General features: G+C 34.8%; 1 protein-coding gene across 3 annotated transcripts in view; it reads left to right on the top strand.

Annotated features, from left to right (window-relative positions):
- Window positions 1-4,732: 4,732 nt before the first annotated feature.
- The window catches only part of NAALADL2 (N-acetylated alpha-linked acidic dipeptidase like 2), a 1,216,540-nt gene continuing 1,214,670 nt past the window's right edge, over window positions 4,733-6,602 (top strand). For all 3 annotated transcript variants that reach the window (XM_064378623.1, XM_064378621.1, XM_064378622.1), the window contains exon 1: window positions 4,733-4,790. The gene's annotated coding sequence lies outside the window, so the exon portion shown is untranslated. The remainder of the gene's footprint in view (window positions 4,791-6,602) is intronic.

Genomic DNA, 6,602 nt, shown 5'->3' with positions numbered 1-6,602 from the left:
CTTGCTCTGTCGCCCAGACTGGAGTTTAGTGGTTCAATCTCAGCTCACTGCAACCTCCACCTCTTGGGTTCAAGCGATTCTCCTGTCTCAGGCTCCCGAGTAGCTGGGATTACAGGCACCCGTCATCATGTCTGGCTAATTTTTGTGTTTTTGTACAGACAGGGTTTCACTGTGTTGGCTAGGCTGGTCTTGAACTCATGACCTCAGGTGATCTGCCCACCTTAGCCTCCCAAAGTGCTGGCATTACAGGGGTGAGCCACCGTGCCCAGCCAGTGATAAGTAGATTTGTAAAGGGAATGAAGAGGCAGTTTCTGGGTTGTTTACCAATAATTTACATTAAAATAATATAAAGTATTGATTGTTTATACCTTGTTAAGCTCTAGGATGTGGATTATTGTGTCCAGTGTGGGATTAGTGAATTTGTAGCTACTTGTGGCAATAGCAAGAAGTTTCCAAAGATGAACACATAGTTCAGAAGGCGGTGAGCAGGACATGATTGCTCTCTCATTTCAATGCCTCTTTGGGCCTCATAATTTAAAAGGACTCACATTCCACAGATAAACGTTATTTTCCTTTCTCAACATTCTGTTTTTTTCCTTAGGTATATATGACCAAATCCCACATTCTAAGATATCATTTTTCTGTATATATTTTTATCTTATTTTCTCCTTCTAGAGCAATAGTTCTGAGTCAAGTGACATTGGGACATAGTTTGGTGAGAATAGTTATAGCTCTTTAAACCTCAAATTAAAGAAAAGTTAACATAATTGTGAGCACATTTTGACGTGTTCTCTGAAGCCTTTCAACTTAGGGCATTTAACAAAATGTTGAAATAGTAAATTACAAAAGAATTAAAATGCTTCATCAATTCCTGCCTTGCTGATGTCATCATGTTCTTGCAGCATAAAGCTAGAAGTGAAAGGGAAATGCTTTCATAAATTGCCGAATCAAATGTAAATATGTGCAATCTTTTTGGGAAGCAATTTAGAGTATGTATCAACAGTTTTCAAAAGGTTCCTACTTTCTGACCTAGATATCTAATTTTAGAATTCTCTCCAAAGAAGGAAATCAGAGATGTTAAAACCTCAGATAACTCTTCAAAATGTTTTTGTTCATTATAAACTGTGTAAACACAAAACTGGAAACAACCTAAACTCATACAGTGGGAGAACTGTAAATAAATGTTGGTGAAACTGTATGATGGAGCATTATATAGCTCTTAAGCATTATGCTTTTAAGGGGTACATAACATACCATATGGAATTTCTGATGTGTTAAGTGAAAAAGCAGAATGCAGAATGCAGAATTGTACTCATAGTATGATATAAAGTGTGTTAAAATTAATGCACGCATGCACAGAAAAAAACTTAGGAAAAAATAAATCAAGCTGCAGATAGTTTTGTCTCTGCATTATTAAATTATAGACAATTTAAATGTTCCCACTAATGCTTTTGTACAATTTCCAGATTTTCTAAAGTAACTATGTATTACTTTAGAAATACAAGCTGGGTGGTCGAGATCATCCTGGCCAGCATGGTGAAATCCCATCTCTCTCTCTCTCTCTCTCTCTATATATATATATATATATATACACACACACACACACACACGTATATGTATACGTATATATACATGTATACGTATACGTATACTTATATAGTATATATACATGTATATATATACATATATACGTATATGTACGTGTATACTATATATACGTATATATGTATACGTTTATATACATATACACGTATATATGTATACGTATATATATACGTGTATCTATCTATCTCTATCTATCTATCTATCTATCTATCTATCTATATATATATATATAAATTAGCCAGGCATGCTGGCATACACCTGTAGAGACCATCCTGGCCGGCATGGTGAAACCCTGTGTCTATCTATCTATCTATCTATCTATCTATCTATCTATCTATAAAACACTAATACTACAAGTATTATATTTATATATAAATAAATTAGCCAGGCGTGGTGGCACACACCTGAGGCAGAGGAATCGCTTTGCTTGAACCTGGGAGTTGGAGGTTGCAGTGAGTAGATTGCGCCACTGCACTCCAGTCTGGCATCAGAGCAAGACTCCTTCTAAAAAAAGAAAAAAAAAGAATACAAAAAGCACATAGTCTATAAAAACACTTAGAAAGAAAAACAGAAAAAAGAAATCTTACCAGTTTTCTGGTGACAGTAAATAAGGCTAAGATATTTTATTTCTTCCGCACCTTCATATCGCTGTTTAGGAATGGTGCTAAGAGGACAGAACTGGTCTCTTTACTGCACTGGATTGTTATTAACAATTTTCTAATTTAGGAAAAGGTACTGACTCCTGTCATTTTTATTGCTTCCTTCCTTCAGTTACCTGTCGACTCTCCCATCTTCTATACCGTAAACACGACTATTGAACTGCCATAAATATGATTTATGTTGCTAATGTATATTTTATTATATTTACTTTATTTTATTTTTGAGACAAGGTCTCACTCTGTTGCCCAAACTAGAGTGCAGTGGCACAATCACAGCTCACTAAAGTCCCAGTCTCCCTGGGCTCAGGTGATCCTTCCACCTCAGCCTCCCAAGTAGCTGGGACTACAGTCATGTGGCACCATGCCCAGCTAATTTTTATATTTTTTGTAGAGACAGGGTTTCAACATGTTGCTCAGGCGGACCTCAAATACCTGGGCTCAAATGTTTCACCCACTTTAGCCTCTCAGAGTGCTGGGATTACAAGTTTAAAACATGCATTAGCAAGCCAGATGTGAGCCACCGCATCTGGCTTGCTAATGCATGCTTTAAATTTGTGTATTTTTATTTACAATGCAACTTTAAAGAAACTGGAACTGTTTTCTGACATGTTTTTTAAAACATTGTTAAAGGTTTCCTAGTGACAAATGTTATATATGAGAAAAGTTAGAGGTGCGTAATTGGGTTTTAGGAATAAAAAATATGGGGAAAAATCATCCTGGTTACCTGTAATTAATATTGGTATAGCAACTGGATATTTTTTAAACAGTCATTTTTATGTAATTTAATTACTAATTGCAGTGATTTTAAACACCTGAGCTTCCTTTTCACTATCTATAAAAAACTCTTTAGAAAATGAAAATTGGCTGGGCGCAGTGACTCACACCTGTAATTCCGGCACTTTGGGAGACCGAGGTGGGCAGATCACCTGTGGTCAGGAGTTCAAGATCAGCCTGGCTAACATGGCGAAACCCCATCTCTACTAAAAATACAAAAATTAGTCAGGCATGGTGACACATGCCTATAATCCCAGCTACTTGGGAGGCTGAAGTAGAAGAACTGCTGGAACCTGAGGGGTGAAGGTTGCAGTGAGCTGAGATCATGAACCCCAGCCTGGGCAACAAGAGCAAAACTCCTTCTCAAAAGAAAAGAAAAGAAAAGAAAAAAATTAATGCATGCATGATGTTGAAATGGAATGAAATGGGTGGGATCTAGATATTACTTAACACTGTAATGAATTTCAGCTACACCAAGTTCTTTTAGAATACAAAGTATATAAGCAGCACTGCTAGTTCTCAGGGTATAATTTTAATGATAAAATATTTTTTAAATGACTATTTCACAACATATATTTTTAAATTCAAAACACAGATAATTTGGTCAATTAAATAATAAATCTGTAAGGTGGGGCAATAGATACTGTCTTAGTTTGTTTTCTGTTGTTTATAACAGAGTGCCTGAAACTGGATAATTTTTAAAGAGAAGTAATTTATTTCGTAAAGTCGTGAAGGCTGAGAAGACCAAAGTTAAAGGGCTGCATCTGGTGAGAGTCCTGAGCCTGTGTAGGGCATTCTATGAGGAGACCTGCTAGCCCAGGTCTCTCTTTCTCATCTTTTAAAGCCAGCAGGTGCACTCCTATGATAATCCACAAATCCACTAATTTATGAATGGATTAATCCATTCATAAGGGCAGAGCCCTATGGCCCAATCAACTCTTAAAGGCACTAAGTCTCAGTACTGCCATACTGGGGATTAAATTTCAACATGAGTTTTGGAGGGGACAAATACTCAAACCATGGCAAATACTATGCTCTTGAATATTCAAGAGATGGAACTATGCTAGGTTTTTTTCTATAATCAATGGGCAAACATTTATTAAGCATCCAGGAGCAAATCCTTGATCACTCTATAAAAAGTGAAATTATAAAACATATTGGCTGTTTTTGATATGATTATCATAAAATTTTGGAAGACTGCAGTAATTAAAGAGCAATGTTAAAATAGTGCTTAAGGTCAGGGGCAAAGATTATGTTTGGCATAGCTTCAATAATGAAATATGATACCTTAAAGAATACAGATATTTCTAGTTTCACCACTCCTCCCAATAGATTAAAGAATCTTATGTTTGATCTAATTGAATTGATTAGTATCGTGTGTTAATTTACAGTCGTGGAAGGGAGCTTTTAACTTTTGTATTTTACATTTAACTCATACAACTTTACATTTTCATCCCCTGAAATGAGGATGACCAAATAAGTGTCCTCACTGCTGTAGGGCATAGCTTTCTTTTCTTAATTGTGGCTCCTGATATGCCGAAAAGTTGTCACATACTTTGGTTCCTCCTAGACTCAAATCTTATTTGTAACTCTATTTTTCCATTTGGTGATCTCTCAAGGCTTTGAATCTGTCCCCAGATTTAGTTGTTAAATAAGCATTTTTTTTTCTTTTGTGTTTTTTAGGAGGCCAAGGGAAGAAAAGGATAATTTAAATGAAGTTTAGTTTATATAAAGAGAACGATTGAAAACACGGTAAGTTTTTATCTTTAGACCATTGATCTGCTTTATCCAGGATAAAGGCAGAGATTCAACCAAGTCTTTAATTATAATGAGGTATAAGAAATTTTTAAAGTATGCTTCTGATATATCCAGTTGAGTAGTCTGTTTAAGAAGAAAATTTTATTGTATTGTTTATCTTTTTGGGGCAGTTGTTTACTTCTTTTTTTCTTTAAAAATAAGCAATTAATCTAATAACTTTATAGCATTTTAAATAGTCATAAAATATATGTAATAAAATGACTGCTATATGTTCTCTATATTTTTATCTATTAACTATGGATTGCTTTTAAAAATATGCCTTGAATAATAAAGGATTCCATAGTGCATTTTAAACATTATATGCTTTCTTTGTTTTTGATGAGATAGCAGTCTAAATTTTTTTAGTCTGCTCTTGGGTTTAAATGCTAAGAAGTTCATTCAGTTTTCCATTGGTGCTTTATTTGATACTACCAACTTTTTGTTTGCTGATGTATGACATGTTTAACCCAAGCTACTCTATGGTTAGTGTATGGCTAATGTATTACCAGATATGGTGGACTTTGTACATATTCCTCATATAAATTATTCAGATAATTGTTTGTATTGGGAAAATGTGATTTATCTAAACTCAGCATATCATTTAAAATAAAATGGTTTATGAGAATGAGCTGGATATAGTTGTTAGAATATTAGAAGCAGGTCTAACCTGACTAAAAGGCATATTTCAGATAGACAAAAGTCATGTGCTTCTTGAGTGTAGTGGAAGCTAAGAGAGCCCATGCTACTGCATCCAAATCGACTGTTAACTACCATATTAATGGGTGATCAGAAAGCAATGTTTTAAGCAGTTTACTAATAACTAATATCCTAGTAACATAGTTTGCCACTTAGAGTTTTAATGTGTTTTATGAAATGGATTGCATATTGAGGTTAATGTGGAATGCATATTAATATTTCCCGTTTAATGTAACAGGAAGCAGACAATTGGTTAGCTTTTTCACGCTGAGTTTTAGGGGCTGTTTTACTGACATTCAGTGGAAGACACCTGAAATCTGTTTTGAAAGTCTGATATGGTGGAAGGAACATAGGCTTTGGTTTCCACAGTCCTTGTGTCAAATTCTGCCAGCCCTGCAGTTATGTATACTTGGAGAAGTTTCTTAAGTGTCTGAACTTCAGTTTTATCTTATGTAGAATGAGAATAATATTCCTCTTCGACAGTTGTTTTGAAGATTCATAAAAATATGCATACAATATTCTAGTGCCTTGTGGATACTAATCATATTAGTGAAAGCTATGATGATTACTAATAATCTATAATAATTAACTATGTAAAACAATAATAATAGTAAATTTTCTGTATTGTCTTCTAATTGTTGGAACACTTTCAAATACAATATATTTAATCTTTCTGAAAGCTCAGACAAGGATTTTACTATTCTTGGCATCTCCTGTATACAATTCAGGAAGGTAACACACAGGGAGCTTAATTGACATGACTAGTAAATGATGAAGTAAAAATGTGAGCCTAATTGTCTAATAATATTAGAATTTATGCTCTTTATATGAGAAATATCAGTTTTTCATTAATAGTTTTTAATTTCAAATTCTCAATGACAAACATAACTAAAAATCAATAATAGTCTGGGTGTGGTGGCTTATGCCTGTAGTCTCGGCACTTTGGGAGGCTGAGGCAGGTTGATTGCCTGAGCTCAGGAGTTTGAGACCAGCCTGAGAAACATGACAAAACCTCGTCTCTACAAAAAATACAAAAGTTAGCTTGATGTGGTGGTGCAGGCCTGTAGTCCC

This window comes from Aotus nancymaae, unplaced genomic scaffold, assembly GCF_030222135.1.
Source record: "Aotus nancymaae isolate 86718 unplaced genomic scaffold, 86718_ANA_hifiasm-v0.15.2.pri h1tg000019l, whole genome shotgun sequence".
NCBI lineage: Eukaryota > Metazoa > Chordata > Mammalia > Primates > Aotidae > Aotus > Aotus nancymaae.
The sequence above is the reverse complement of the archived record's forward strand: the minus strand, read 5'-3'. Positions and strand labels throughout refer to the sequence as shown.